Source organism: Rhipicephalus sanguineus, chromosome 5 (genome assembly GCF_013339695.2).
Source record: "Rhipicephalus sanguineus isolate Rsan-2018 chromosome 5, BIME_Rsan_1.4, whole genome shotgun sequence".
NCBI lineage: Eukaryota > Metazoa > Arthropoda > Arachnida > Ixodida > Ixodidae > Rhipicephalus > Rhipicephalus sanguineus.
Genome location: NC_051180.1, coordinates 179,881,942 through 179,898,770, shown reverse-complemented (window position 1 = coordinate 179,898,770; position 16,829 = coordinate 179,881,942). Strand labels below are relative to the sequence as shown.

At 47.6% G+C, this 16,829-nt stretch overlaps 1 protein-coding gene across 1 annotated transcript in view; it reads left to right on the top strand.

Annotated features, from left to right (window-relative positions):
• Window positions 1-8,105: 8,105 nt before the first annotated feature.
• The window catches only part of LOC119394477 (putative defense protein 2), a 46,295-nt gene continuing 37,571 nt past the window's right edge, over window positions 8,106-16,829 (top strand). The window contains exon 1 of the mRNA XM_037661776.2: window positions 8,106-8,196. The gene's annotated coding sequence lies outside the window, so the exon portion shown is untranslated. The remainder of the gene's footprint in view (window positions 8,197-16,829) is intronic.

Below are 16,829 nucleotides of genomic sequence, written 5' to 3'. Positions count from 1 at the left end.
GTAGTCTACAAAATATACAGGTATGTGGATGACTACTTAGTTTTGGGGTGCGATGTGAACAAGGAGGACTTTAGAAAAACGGTATTAAATGCATTTAATTCGCTAGGAAAGGGACTAGCATTTACTTCTGAAGTACCGGTTGGAAAGAAACTACAGTTTTTAGATCTGAAGCTAGAGTTTTTGGCAGATCACGTGTGTTGGGCCTTTTCGCCTAGGGCTGGGAAACCGCTCATGAATTTTGCTTCAAATCATTCACGGCTGGTCAAGAATGGCATAGTCACGAATTGTTTTCGGTCTGCTTTGTTAAAATCTTGTGTACACACTGCTCATAGTTCGTTTCAGGAACAAGTTGCACGGCTTCTGGATGCAGGGTACCCGTTTTCAGTGATGTTGGCTGTAAGTATCAGGCTATTGAAGAAGCTAAAACAGGGAACGGGACCGGTTTTGGAAACGGGTGGGCAGACTAATTCTAGCTCTAAGGTGGTAGCAATCCCTTATGTACACGGGCTATCACATAGACTCAAAAAGGTAGCTGGAAGTTATGATGTGAAGGTGGTGTTTTCGGCCAAAGAAAAAATCGGAGGAGTATGCGCGTTGGTTAACCAAAAACGTGACGGACTGAGCAGTTCACAATGGGGTTGTGGCATCAAACACAAGCTCCAGTTTGTTGAATGTGCAAATAATGTGGTGTACAATATACCTCTGACGTGCGGACATGTATATGTGGGGCAGACTGGCAGATGCATTAATACGAGGCTAAGGGAGCATATGTCAAGCCTGAAAGGTCGCCCAAGTACACATTTAGCAATGCATTGCAATGAGTGCTCATGTTCGCCTTGTTTTGAAAACACTACTTTAGAGTACAGACATCGGAACAGAACTTCAAGAGAAATAATGGAGGCCTTTCATATTGACAGGCTGAAAGGAAAATGTGTTAGTCACCCATCTGTTGCCTTGCTAGATAAGGAAATTTCACTCTTGTCTGCTGTTCAATAAGCATGTGATAAGAGCGCGATGTGCGCATTTCAAATCAATTTGAGTGATCAGAGTGCGCAGTTCCGAGGGGTGTTAAGTGAACGTTTTTCAAAAAATAAACCAGTTGTTAGATTGCGCCTGTGTGTGTCTCTCTTCTTTGTCCTTGTGTGCCTGCGCAAGTATTTCAAAATGAGCCTGGTGAGCTTCGAAGTCGTCGAGTCGGACCGCAAATGGGAGAGAGATAGCACGGAGGGCTTCTTGGACGTACAGCTCCACCTTGTCCATGGCTGGAGACGCTGGCAGTTCGGCGACCGGTTCTCGCGAGAGTGCATCTGCGGTACCTAACTGTTCCCCAGGCACATACTTGACGTTGAACTGGTACTGGAGGAGGCGGATGCGAAAGTGCTGGATCCATGGTGGCATGAGGTCGAGGTCTGCAGTTTCAATGAGCTTGACCAACGGCTTATGGTCGGTCTCCAGGGTGAAACGAACACCTCGAAGGAACTCGTGGAACCGGTTGATGGCCTAGGTGGCAGCCAGTGCCTTCTTTTCGATCGGGCTGTACCTTCGTTCCGTTTCTGTCAGTGCACGAGTGGCATATGCGACTGGTCGGCGATCACCTGATGTCTGTTCTTGTAGGAGCACTGCGCCTAGCCCGAAGGAATTAGCATCTGCGGGGACTGTCGTCAGCAATGCAGGGTTGTACCTTGCGAGGCAGATGTCTGAGGACAGCAAGTACTTTAGCTGCTGAAATGCTGAGGCTTGCGCTCGTCCCCACGTCCAGGCTGCAGTCTTGTTCAGGAGATTTCGAATCGGCGTGGTCGTCTGAGAGAGACCCGGGAGGAAGCGACCCGCATGGTTGATAATACGAAGAAAACGTAGGACACGATGAACGTCCCGAGGAGCTGGCATTCGCTGAACAGCCGTCACCTTATCAGGATCAGGAGCGATGCCATTGGCACCGACGACGACGCCAAGGAATCGTACATTGGACATGCCATAACTGCACTTGGCCGCGTTGAGGGTGACCCCCACTCGTTGGAGGCGACCGAGGACTGCTTATAGGCATTGGTCGTGCTCTTCTGTAGTGCGGCCAAACACAAAGATGTCGTCCATGAGAATAACAACACCGACTAACCCTTCCAGCAGGCGAGACATCTGCCGTTGGAAGTATCCTTGGGCCGACGTTATGCCAAATGGGAGGCGGCAACAGTAGTATCTGCCAAACGGTGTGATGAAGGTCGTATACTCCTGGGAGTCTCGCGCCAGGCGTACTTGGTGGAAGCCTGAAGTTGCGTCCACCTTCGAAAAAACGCAGGAATTGCCGAGCAATTGCCGAACATATCATGCAGAGTACAAGGGAGACGTCGTGTTGCACGCCCGAAAGAAACCCACGCTCTCTTCAGATGCTGTACCTAGCATATTTCACGGCTGCCCAAAATACCTGACCGTGCAGCAAAGAACCAGAAAACCTCCGCGAAAACGGCAGGTTCTACTGCCGACTTCTCGGAAGCAACAAGGGCCAAAAGGTTCAACTGCTTCGGAAGTGCCTTACCCGACCTCTGAATGTACGCCAAATTTATTGCACGTAGAGACAACGACTCCACGGCATGGCGATGCTGAATCAACGGGCACGCAATGCAAGAGGCCGCGCTTCGACTTCAGCGGTGACGAGCCTCCTCCACGTGAAGAATTGGAGGCTTCTGAACACAACACTGATAGTGCGACTGGCCTATGCGCTGCCGACTCACGTCGTCATCAAGCCGGAAATTTCTTGTTTTAAATTCAGATGTCACTTTTTGAGTGGCCTCATCTATGCCTATTAGGACCGAGAAACATTAAATATTGTAGAATAATCAGTGAACAGAAATCACTGTACATACTGCTTCTGTGATGCAGTGGCGTTTTTTCACGTTCACGGTATTCACGTGATTATAATTAGTTTGCCAGACTTGATGTCTTCAGGCAAGATTTTCTCGTCCTTGGATGACTCTTGCGTTTCATCGCCACCGTCCGGAGACACTTTGCAACATTGTAGGCACACTTCCGACCACGGAGCTTCCGACACAACGCCGTTTATTAAGGCGAAGGCCTTAATAAACGTGTTGTTTATTAACGCGGCACGCCTGTTAAGGCGAAAGCCTTAATAGGCGTGCCGCATAGGCGGTGTTCTTCACACCATATCATTCAGCCGACATTGCCAGTGGCCGAAATGGAGCAAATGCGAGACGCTAACCGCAAAACTGGCAGGAGTCGCGTGCCGATTGAAGTTCTTATAGAACGCGTGTAAGTTTCGTGATACATTGGTTGAAACTTGTCTGACGAAGTTTTTTTTCGTTCAGTTTGCTAAGCAACTAGAGCGCAACAGCGATATCCGAACGCAGACACTCACTCACTCACTCACTCACTCACTCACTCACTCACTCACTCACTCACTCACTCACTCACTCACTCACTCACTCACTCACTCACTCACTCACTCACTCACTCACTCACTCACTCACTCACTCACTCACTCACTCACTCACTCACTCACTCACTCACTCACTCACTCACTCACACACACACACACACACGCACACAAACACGCACGCACTCAAGTGGACATACACACAGACGAGCGCACGCACACAAATGCACACACATACGCACACACGCACGCACATGCCCTCACACACATGCACGCACGCACGCACACGCAGACACACAAGCGCTCGCACACACACACGTAATGCACACACACACGCGCGCACACACATGCACGCGCACGCACAAGGCATACACAGACGCGCACACAAATGCACACACACATGCGCACGACCACACGCAAATGCACACACACAAGCGCACGCACACAGATGCACACACGCGCACGCACACATACACTCACACACACGCAGGCACACTTGCACGCACACACACATACACACGCTCACACACACGCACGCGAGCACACACTCGCAATACACACACGCGTGCACACACACTATGGCCTTCCTTGTCGCTAGCAAGCCTTCTCTGTTCGGTGAAGACTGCCGCAAGGTAAGCCAAACCGCAAACGCGCTCGAGCTGCTATCCTTATTGCAACTGCCTTGAATTTTCACTCACGCCCGACGCTGCTTTTCTGCTTAGAACCAAAGATGCCGACGCCGCCGACACCGAAATTTCAGCGAAACGAGCTCTCTAACGCGGTCCAGACCAACGTTTGCTGCTCTCGGAACATTTATATGAGAAGAACGTTGTTGGGAAATAATCTTCATATAGAATTATAAAATCAATCTCCTTACTGCAGAATCCCAGAGTACTAATTTGCTCACATCTAGATACATAAGTATAGGCTCCCCAAGCATCGCTTAGTGGCGCTGCTGCTCTTGACAAACAGCGCCATCTCTGGCATAAAAATACAAACTGGGTGCAAGCAACGCGCGTTTTCCCTTCTCTCCAATGCGCCGCCGCTCGCTTCCCTGCACGTGCAGAGCTTTCGCGGTGCACTTGCGGCGCCTCACCATGTAGCGCTTGCAGTGCGGCTTCAAATGGATCTTCAAGCTTGACTGGCACTTCCAAAAAGCGAACTTGATAAAAGGAGAAGGGTTCGCCAATCACGTTTACGGTGAAGAGCAGACGATCGACGACAACGACGCCGGACTCAAAGCGAAATGCATTTCCCAAGTCCCGATTACACCGTGTAGGACGTATACCTCGAGGTAAGTCTCATGTCGTGTTAAAGATACGCAATGGTCCACATGCACTTCGAAATGAAGCCGCGCACGCTATCGATGTTTTTCGGTGTGGACTACGAATCATATTGTGATGATTATGGACGTTCGTCACTATGTTTGTTGATGACGGACGAGAAAGGATTCGTCGAGGCGAAGAAAAGAAGCTTTATATTGAACACTAGAGAAGATGAGAACGATGGTAGGACAAAACTATATACACAGCACTAACTGTCAAACATCACGCGACATGTGCGACAGTCATGCATTAGTAGGCAGAGAGTCCGGCTAGGCTACAAGTGTGTCGAACGCGTATAGTCCCCGATCCGTGAAATAAAAACGCCGTCTCACAGCTTGGGTCCCCATCGTCCCAGCATGATGCGGTCGCTGACGTGCGCGAGGACACAGGTGGCACGGCTGGCACGCTTGACGGCACACGGATGCGCTACCGTGTGCAGCGCCGTTGAGTCGGAGTCGCGGCCAACCCAACAGTACAGGTCGCAACTCCCGAGGACCCGTGTCAGGCCACGACCCGCGAAGATAGCACCAGGTAGGCCTCGCCCACGATCCTGCCCTCGGCCACTGCACCCAGGCAGGAGCCGTTCAGCAGGCCTCGTCCTTGACCATTGAGCAGGCCACCGGAACTGTACCTTGGACCGGCTATCGGCCCTCGACCCGGCAGGCACGTACTGCTCGAACGCCCGCCTCAGGAACGTCGCCCGGAGCTCGTCACCTCGCGCGGCGCACGGCTTCCTCCGCCTTCGTGGCCTGAACCCGCGATCCCTTTCCACACGTTTCGTCTCTTTCTTCTCTTCTTCTTCCTGTTTGGTTGTCGCCTTCGTGCCACCTGCCCTCCGCTCGTCTTCTTCAGTTTCGGTTTTCGCGGTTCTCGACACTTTTTAGTCCTTTTAGTCACAAATCATGCCTAAAATACATCACTTTTGTGTCCTTTCCTTACACATATGATTGTTGTTTTGATATGGCATGCTTACAGTAGCAGCCGTGTACTTTCGTGAACAAACGTTTGCGGCGTGCGAAAAAAAGAAATACGACCATAGCACTTTTTCCTGAGAAGGTTAGAGTCAAGTCCTCCGTACCGCTGGAGCACCACCCACCGATTAAGACGCGAGGCAGCTAGCTGAGCTTTAGCCACTGTGAAGCAAGATGAAGTGCTCGCCTCGTTTTTTAGGCTCTCGCGTCATGTTTGAACTCTCTTTTTTCCAGGATATCGACTTTACAGGAGTATAAAACCTGCTGCGCGAACGCGGCTAGAAAATTGCACGAATTCAGAAGGTGGCTACTGCAAGGTGGCAATTGTAATGCATGTATTAAGTGCCAGCTATATTTAACGGCTTAAATATATATCACCCTAATAAAGTGAAAAAACAAAGCAAACCAGCAGAACGATGTCAAAGTTTGCTGAAAAGGCACAGACGTCCGTTCCGGCGTAATCATGCAGCCTTCCCGACGCGTATACTGCAGGCGCCGAATTTTTGACAATGTGCCGAGTTCAGCTGAATTCAACCAACCGCGCAACGCTAACGGTATAATGCGAGTGTGAATGTTCAACAACGACGGGTAGGTCTCACGAACAGGGTGAATCAAAACACAAAGTTGTTTCACCTACAACCGTAACTGGCCTTTCACCATGCGAGAAGACAGCGAGTAACCATTACTGTAGTCGCTGCGTGCATGCACCGCGTTACGTACTGATTCAGGTAGTCGAAACGAACGAAAGCGATGAACTCAGACAGCCGAAATAGAAGGCGAGACAGCGCTGTCAGCTATCCACGCTTGCCGCCTTTATTTCTCGTGCGACATGCCCGAGAACCAATACAGTTTCACACGTGAGTCGCGTGCCTTGGTATTGTCTGTATTGTTGTGGCATGCTACGACCCCGCACTACCTCGGACCTCGCTTGCGCTTCCGTGGGGTCGTTTCTGCCAACGTGGAAATGAAGCTTCGTACAGCAAGTCTCTCGGTTCAGCGTGCCAAGCTGTCGGCACAGCGCCCCAGTTCCCTGCACCGACTGAGCAACTCGCGCGCGCGCGTGTTCCCGCTGCCGGCAAACAGGCTGAGTCGGCTGCGCTTGGACTCAGTTGCGCCAGAGCTTCACTCCAGAGCCGCAGCGCGGCGCTGCCGTCGCGCCGTAAACTTGAGCTTGGGTTCCCTACATCGAGCGTAATAAACAAGCGAGGCTCCCCAGCAATAACCTACTACGCGCGGATCGGCGCCTTTCCCCAATGAGCCCCTAGAGCCATAATAGTGAGCCCCCGTCTGTTAGCGCCACCTGTCGCAGCCAAAAGGAAACAGCCAAGGCGGCGAACACAATCTGGACGCGGCGCCGGCGGCAGTCATCACCTAACTTATTCTTACACCGTGCCACAGACCCACGCCCGTGCTCCAAAGTGCTTCGAAAAAAAAAGAAACACACACACACACACACTATTTGAAGGTTACGTAGTGCGAGGAGTGTCGTTAACACGTGTAATATTGTGTGGCAGAAGCGCAGAACCACACCAGGCGTCAAAACATTTGAATTGCGCAACAAGTGATTCGTTTCAAGGCCCATCAGTGACGAAGCACGCAGGTATAATTAGTTATCATTATCAACAACAGCATTGACAACGTGTGCAGCTGCGCAGGTGCGCGTGTTCCTTTACGCACGCGTAGTGAATACCTCGCCAACACGCAAAAGGAAGAATTATGTTGCAGCGGGCACCTCGCCTGCAGTATGCATTTTAGGATAGTTTTAACAAGCCGGTTTACAGGCGCACAGACGCTCCTTTCCTTGCAGCACGGTTTAGGTGTCCACCAAGAAGCGAAGCGAGGCTAGCGGTGCGAACGGGGCCCGATTACGTTATCGCGTTCTACTCTTGAAGGCGAAGATCAAGCGTCCTCCAAGTTTTCTTTTTATATTGTCCTCTAGTAAAGCTATGTACTAGGCCTACATCAAGTGCACGCATATACCTGAACCCCTAATCCATATTTATCAAGTAATCTGTTATGCCCTTACAATGAGAGATGCACAACAACAGAGTCAGCGGGCACCTTTGCTGCTGTCAACGCTGTGATCTCTGGCGGATGTTATCAGAGACGCACAATGCAGTGCTATGCCCTCATAAAGGAAGCAACGCTTCTGCTATCGCCAGCAGTCGTGAGAAATAATGGCGTATTGCTGCGGAAAAAAGCAGGTACTCGGAATAATGCTTCCACAGAAACTGATATACAGTAAGAGACAAATGTGCCATTATCTACTCACTTGCGAAAGCTTTCCCCGCGTTACGATCAGATAGGACGCCCGACGGTGCTCATTGCTCACTCATGAGCAGACGTAAGCAGCGTGATGCGTATGAGTCGATATATCGAACGGCATTTTGCGACCTTGTGAAGTATTTAAGGTCGTAGATAGGTGCAGGACGCTTCGGAACGCGAACCTCGCTGAAACCAAGAGGAACTCGGAGCCCCTCGTACGCCCACTAGCGCCGCTACCATCTTCAAAGTGGTGAGTGTCAATAGGAGCATATTCGTTTCCCGTCATCATTCCTGTTCAAGGTTCCGTAACAGTAATCATTACCCTGATCATAATCCTGTTTTTCGCAAGTCGAAAGGCTTTTTCTGGGGATTTCAATTGGCTCTGGCATTGCCATGCAGCCTCTGCAAGTTTTTATAATTCTCTGCAGCCAGTGCAATCCTCAACGGATGACCAGTACTATACTAATGCTATTGTTACCAGTTCGACCGGGGTCCGGCCTTTCGCAGGCAATGCCTGTCGTATGTATATCTATATATTGTCGCCTACCAGTAGAGTGATGCGTGTATGTGTAGCGTAAGAACAGCAACCAAGGAAAGGCTTTATTGGAGCGAACTTGTGCTCATGCAGTGAAAGCTAAGAAGGAGCCACACGATGGCTGACAGACAGCCGAGAAACGTAGCCCCGCATCCGATTGCCGTCGGGATGCCGTCGTTCGATGGCACACCAAAAACGGCTCGCACACCCTCCTCACCCTCTCGCATGTCCGTAATCGGGCTTGAGATCGGCGCCTGCGCAGAACTGATTCCATGATGCCTTGTTGATCTGAACACCTTCAAAAATCAGCGCAAGTACGGACAAGGGACAAGAAAGGGGACATCACTTATCCGTTCTTGCGCTGATTGTTGAAGATGGATTACCAACTAGCCCAATCTCAAACTTTGGATCTGTACACGCCGCACTATACAAAAAACGTTGGACAGCACTGCGCGCACGCAGAGGGCGAAGATAACCAGTCCGTAGCATCATGCGTGGCAATACACAGTGTATATACGTATTGAGGGGCCCGTTACTTCCAAGGAGCTGTTAGCGAAGATATGATAGTGGCGAAGTTTTGAATGAAACGTCGAAAGTAGGAACACAGTCCTACGAAACTGCGCAATTCTTTCACGAACGTAGGTTTGGGGAACTCTGTCACGGCCCGAAGCTTGGCTGTATCAGGGAGAATTCCGTCCTTGGACACGACGCGGCCTAGTAGTGTCAGCTGCCGTGCTGCAAATCGGCCCTTCTTTAGATTCAGTTGTAGGCCGGCGGTGCTCAAACGCGTGCCGCAGGCGTTGAGGATGCGTGGAGAAGTCCGGAGCGAACACGACGACGTCGTCGAAGTAGCACAAGTGCCTGCGCTATTTCAAGTTGCGCAGAACAGTATCCATCACGCGCTCAAAGATCGCGGGCGTGTTACACAGTGCGAACGGCGTCCCGTTGAATTCCTACAAACCGCCTGGAGCTTCTTTGAACTTAAGCGAGCTTAAGTGCCTTCTAGAGCTTATTTTGGACTGAAATTCTGCTTAACAGTCCATTTTTTCGTGTTCAGTGGTGAAAACAGGGCTTAGATTATCATTTTATTTTTTGTTTTTTACATATTTTCTGCCCAACTCTAACCTTATGTACAGTAGTCACGGATTGAAATGGAACAATTCAGGGCTAAGTAACGCATATACTTTCGTTTCCTCCGCCTTCAGTTTGAGCATAGCGGCGTATTCTCGACTCGAACGCGTATATCAGAGCCGACATTATCTTTAGAGACCAGATTCGTCGCGACATGACGGGGTTATCTCGAACAATGGCCAATACCATTTGTTATGTTAAAATGTCTGATGATGCGTTTCAATCCGTGAGTATTGTACGTATGAGCATAACAGACCCTCCACTTCTATTTTTTCGGTGAGAGCCACATGTTACGTGAGCGTGTCATAGCCCCTATAAGTAACAGATAATCCTGCGGAAGTGTTAGCATAAACAGACCAAAGTTTTCTGTGTAACCATTAATGAAGTAATGACGATCTACCGCTGCTTAAAGGGACCTAAAGGCAAATATTAAGTCGACGTTGATTGTTGAAACAGCAGTCCAGAAACCTCGTAGCGCTACTTTTGTGCCAAGGAAGTGCTTACTTTGAAATAAAATCACGTTTTAGTGGTACGAAAGGCATTAGCGCACTTCAAATCCCCCGCCTGCAAGCGGTCTTTCTCACGTCACTGTTGCCGTGCACAACGTTGCCCGCATTTGCTGCGCGGCGGCGTGCATGCACTGGCGGCGTGCACCATTCGGGCATCCGGCAACATCACATGCGTGCGGCATTTTGTCGAGCTTTCCGTTGGAGAGACTTTCACGAGCGCGCAAAGCACACGCGGCAGTACGCGATACAGAAACTACCATTGAGACGCGACCGCGTGAGCGAAGCAGGGCGCCGGGCGAGGCGCAGTTCGGCGAAAACGGAAGTTTTGAACCACGCGCGCCGTTCCCCATGGTAACGCCAAAGAGGTTCTTTTTTCCATGAGTCAGACAGAAACGAACAAGCAGCAGTTTATTACGTCTCTCGATGCACGGAAGGTTCTTTTTTTATTGCAGCTAGTTTGATTATGAGTGATTAATTGTAGTCAGACACTCTCACATCATCGGGATCATTTTCAAAATGTCCCCCTCGTGGCGCTCATCGTGTGATACATTTAGTTTGATGTCTCGGTAAGTAGGGCACTGCTGTTGATAATAGTGCCGTTTTAGACGTTGTCGTACATTGAGCTTTCACTCTGACATAAATTGTTATTTGCCTTTAGTGTCCATTTAACTCTTTCGTGACCGCGCCCAATAGAACGTAGGTCACCGGTGACCCGAATGCGCCGAAGGAGAATTTAACTGTACAGACGATGTACAGGCGATGCATCAACTAGTTGCACCATCTAGCACATTCTGTAAGCACTAATGTTTAGTTTCCTGCATAGTTAGTCTTTTTTCTCGAGCGGCAGCGACTTTTAACAGCGACTTAAATATAGCGGTTCGCTGGGTTACTCGTGAAAATGGCAGACGAAACTGTAGCGAGACCCTCTTAGAAATGTTGTTCCTTGGAGAATTCTGTTGTGTCCGCAAGCGATTTTTCTGCTGTTTCAAGAGAAGTGACTTCGGGGTTGATGTCAAATCATGGAAATAAAGTTCGGATGATAAAAGGCGTGCGTAGAACGAGCCCGGATGGTAGTCAAATGTTGATCAGTACGTTACGCTTTCTGGCACATCTGTTTTTAACTCCGATCGAAATGTGGCGAGGATGTTGGCACTATTATATCTTTTATTTGTAGTGTCTCAAAAGTATATGGTGAAGATTTGGTGACATCATCTTCAGCCAGTAGAGAGTAATGTCTAGCCCAAGAAGAGTACCCTGCCGTGTCCTCGGAATATAGTGATGCGTAGTGAAGCGATATGTGCCACAAGAGAAATCGGCGTTTTTGGCATCTTTTTCACCGCGTAGGTAATAAGCAGGATTTGTGCTACAGGGGCGTAGCCAAGGAGGGAGGGGGTTGGGGGGTTCAAATCCTCTACTCCCGAAAATGTTCAAATCTACTTGCGTATATATACACGCACACTTACAAATGCGCGCACGGACATACATAAAGTATTGTTGAACTCCCCACGAAAAACATTTCTGGCTACGCCCCTGTTGTGTTAACAAAAATGAGCGCATGGTTGCAAATCCTGTAGAAGTAGTGTTATGCCGAGGATGATGGTTCTTGGGAAACGGTCACTGCCGCAGATATGGTGAATTTCATTTGCCTGCTGATCTATATGGGCATCCTCCAGCTTCCACGACTATACCTCCCTAATACAAATACATTCAGAACAATTTCTACCTATTGACGAAGCCGATAAAATACAAAAAGTGCTGAGAGGACAAGAAACTTGACAAATGCCGCTTGCAACGCCTGTTTTGCTCAGAATGAATGAAAGAAGTTGATTTTTCAAGGGCTCGTTTTTCTTTGTTAGACACAACATTAATGAGAACTAACAGACAATAATGCTAAGGAAAGTATAGGAGATGTTACTTTGAATAATTAGGATATAAAGGTGAAGAAAGTAAAGTGGACGAAAAGATAACTTGCCGCCGTCAGGGACCGAACCTGCGACCTTCGAATAACGCGTCCGACGCTCTACCACTGAACTACGGCGGCGGTCATCCTCCCGTCCACTTTTTGGGGTATATATGTGCATTAAACCTAGGAGTGTTAGTCAGCGCCGATCGCAGCCATGGTGGTGAGTGTGGAACACTCTTTTTCTGCCTGTTGGCGTCCCGTAACACGTGATCCTTTTTACGAGCTGGCAGCTGACCAATAATCCCTCCCATACTACCTGAAGGCATCAAGTCTGCCAGAACGAGACCCCCGCTATGAATGAAGGAAAGATGTTGACTTTTCAAGGGCTCGTTTTTCTTTGTTAGTTCTCATTAATGTTTTGCCCAGTGGCACACCAACCTTAGAAAAAGAAATTTTTATACGTTTTAGAGCTTTCAGACATGGTTCCGCCAATTTCGATAATGTCACCCATCGAAATGGGAAGACTTTTTTGTAGCTGACAAGTTTGGATTATTTTTATTGTGTGCGGTGAAGCCATGCTTTAGAATGTTTTGGCGCCATGTTCAGTGGTACCTTTTGGTATCTGATTTTTTTTCTGCACTGCTATTGAGCATAATTTGCTAAAAGCCTATGGCTAAATAGCAAATTTATTCCTCTTCTCAATTACGTTCATTGTACTCCTGTGTTTGAAAAATTTGTAGACAAAAAATATAACCGTGTAACCTGATGGAATAATGCAGTTTTCACCGAGCAGACAAAAAAAATTGCTAACTCGTATGCTTTTTGAGCTCAATCATTCAAACATTCCTGTAATATAGAAGGCTGCCAAGCAAATATTTTGCTTATCGCAGATTATTTTTCACTTTTTATTGTTTTATGTTGGGGGCATAAATTAAAACTTATCTATGCAATGTTCAATAAATTTAGGTTTTCATAAATAGTCTTGCATATTAAACCTTAATATGAATTTTCAAAGTAATACCGTTAAAAAGTACAATCACTTAGGTTCATATTGACATATATTATTACACTGTATCTATCAAATTATTCATAACAAAAAATAATTGCTAAGGCATACAAAATGTGCCCAATTTTCCCACGGTCACGACAGAGTTAAGGCTTCGCTATGAAAATATCACATTGAAGTTTGAGATAGTGCTCTTGCATTGTTCTGGCAAAGTTGCGTAGTGGCAGTGAGGATAATCAACGGTTCTCGTTTATCCGATCGCATTACAATGTGCATTAGAATGCTTCCGTATCGCTTATTTCACTTTGCGAACCCACTTTCGCTTTGTTTGTCGATAAGCTCCCTACGTGAGTGCTGATAACGTTTTAAGGGTAAAAGTACTCGACGGATAGCAACCGATAAGACAGGGACACGCTGTTAGAACTTCCCAAGCTTGTATGGCAAGATCGCATGTTAGCGGTATTCCAGCAATCGTATCATTTCAATAACCGTTGGGATTTAACGTCCAAAAACCACGACGTGATTATGAGAGACGACTTAATGGAGAGCTCCGTAAATTTCTACCACCTGGGGATCTTGAACGTGCACCTAAATGTAAGCACACGGACCTCAAGCATTTTCGCGTCCTTTGGTTCAGCAGCCTAAAACTGCAACCACTAGAACACCGTGGCGGGTAATCGCACCATTTCAGTAACCCGGTGTGGGATCTTGTTATGGCTAGGAAAGCGAAGAACAAGTTTACCCACGTGAACACCTTACGCTACTTGAACGCATTGGCACGTTATCTTTTACCAAAATTAGTATCATTGTGGAAGCGTTTGACGAACCGCTTACATTGATAATCACTGTTGATGACTTCTTCGACAATTATGCTTGGTGTTTACTGAGAATAATGGAAAAAAAAAAGTTTTTGAAATGTGCCTTTCGGGCATAAAAACCCCAGCACTTCGCGTGGTATCGTGACAGTTTAACGCAATAAGTTTGCATTCCTGAATTACAAGCACTGCTGTACGTTATACCGTAACGCTTGTCGGGTGCAACTCGTACAGTAAATACCAAAGTACGCAGCCCCTTAAGTGCGAGACGTTTACGCGCGTTAATTAGGTCGAGGTGTTTTACGTGTCAAAACCAAAAGGTGCTTATGAGCCACGGCGTAGAGTGAGAGACTTCAAATGAATTTCGACTATCGGGGATTATTACCGTGCACTCAAATCTAAGTACATGGGTGTATTTCCACCCTGTACCAGTCGAAATGTGGCCGCTGTGGCTGTCAGTCTAACCTCCGTGCTCGAGTCCAGCAGAGCAGCCACTGCGGGTATAATGCACGGAATTGGAAAGGCGGCGAAATGTTTGCGTTTTCTGAAGAAATAGAAAATTACTGTTGCGTAATATTCGCAAGTTTTAATTAAACGCGCAGCATTGGGTGCTTACGAAAAACTTGACTCAACGTATTATATTTGATATTTTGAAAACACGAGTACACAAAGGAAAAAAGCGGGCGCTGACATACATGTGGCGTTTGTCAAAACAACACGTAAGTATAGAACCTCACACACGAGAAAACAACACCTGCGCGCACAAGTTCGAGACTTTCAACAGTCATATATTAAAAAATTCGGCAGATCCCACGTACCGTGTGAGTCGATGTTATGCGAAGCATGCGGCAGTAGGTGACTGTGGGGTAACTTTTTTTACTGAGCGATACGTTACAAAATGACGCTAAAGATTTGTATAAATTTTATACGCACACATATACATGCTGAAGAGACGCATATGTGTTATATAACCAGTTGCTTACGGTTGGGTAACGCTGCCAATGGCAACGTGGGTATTACCTACACCAGAAGCGGTAAGCTGATATGTAGTGCCCATACGTGTCCCGAGAACGCACGCACGTTTCACGAACCCGTGTGCACGTGTGCAAGATGTTCTTGACAGTTGTTGAACAAGGGCATCATCACCGTGATCAGTGAGCACCAGCAGTTGGTCATGACTCGTTATAGGATCCGGTCGTGATCGCGGTGAAGAGGGGTCCATGTGTACTGAAGTATGTGGTATAGTAGAGCTGGTGGAATTCGTGGATGCCTCGGTCATTTCGTCGACAAATTGTCTGTCGACAGAGCCGGCGACATGTCGGAAGCTGAAGCCACCCTTCGCGTTGGTGAGGTATAGGCCGTCGAGGTTGGTAGGCCTGGATAGTGCTACGTAGACCAACATCAGTGGATGGTGTTTGTCGTATTCGTAGACTACCTGGGCGTATGTGGCCTATGTAGCCTAGTCTACAAAGCGGCTGTCAATCAATCTGGCATCATCCTCGGTCAGCATGAGGCCATCGCCCAGCCTCGTAACAAATGAAGAGGACACTGCGTCGTTCTGGTGGACGAAGTACACTTTACGGTGCGGTGATGTGGATATTATGTAAAACCCCAAGCTGGGGTATTTGAGGTATTAATAAATAAATATGTAACTTTCGTTAATGTATTCCTCCGGGATCGAGCAATGCTTCAGTATAGCTTGCTGAATCATAGGAATACAAACGTGTTTATTAGACTCCTATAAAAGCGAAGCCAACACTGGAACTACAGACGTTAATCTGATATGACGCCTGTATCGTAGGAGTACACATCATAGGTTTATCATGTAGTGTTTATTGCTTTCTTGTAAAATTAGATAGATATCACCACAACCACAATTGACGTTGCACCGATATTGCGCCTGCGTAGGCTGTTTTTTCAAACCTGTTTATAGGCCTGGCGTGGCTCAGTGGTAGAATACCTGATTGCCACGCTGAATGCTTGCGTTCGATTCCTGCTGGGATCCTAATATTCATTCTTTCCATTCGTTGACTAAACGCTGCCTATGTTGGTTTTCTTAACGCTCTAGCATTTAAGTTACCAATGTCTGTTCTCGCCGTTCCTGGGTAGATATAAACTGTCAATCACCTGTGGCGCATACCCGTACACCGCGGCCCGTGGTAAACGGGTATGTGCCACACGTGCCTAGTGGAAACGGTTTGACGACGTACGCGAAAGAATTTTAACGTTATTCAGGTCATGACCCGGCAATCATATACGTCAAGTCCTCTTACCCTCCCATGCAAATTTTGGTCTACACCAAGTTAAGGAGGCGATCGTGAGAGCACCCAGACGTAGGCGGCTAGATAGATAGATAGATAGATAGATAGATAGATACGTAGATAGAAACGCTCAAAGTGCCAGAGGTTCGCTAAGAAATGCTTCGCATTTAAAAAAAAAGCAGCATAAGAAGACTCTGACGGGACACTACGTGCGGAATTCAGCAGGTACTTGAACAATCTTCATGAGGCGTACCATCACTCTAATTTTTTTTTTCCGATATTCAGATGCGTTGTTCACGCACACTTGCGCAGGCGTGCGTGGTTGTAATCACGTGTGCAAGGTTATAAGTTTACGTGATGCCTCAATAAACGCCAGTTGTAAGTCAGCTCGTTATTGTCGCTCAGCTTTGTACTGTTTCTCTTCTTGTTATGAATGTCTCGAAAATAGAACATCAACTAGCCCTCTCTTTTTAAAACTTATCAATTGCATTTTTCCCATTCACAGGTTCCAGTTTGCGTGGTCAATGTGAACCTGAGAGATGTGTTATATTTCATGCGTAGGGTTGCGTCGTTCATTTCGAGTGATTTACACGACACTTTCACTGCTTGAAAGTTGCGACTGGCGAGTGTAAGCAACCGATATGTATGGTTTCGAAATCCCGATTTTTTAACAATCTCTATTGTTTTGCATATTTTTTTCACCCTATAGTAAGCGGCTTGGAC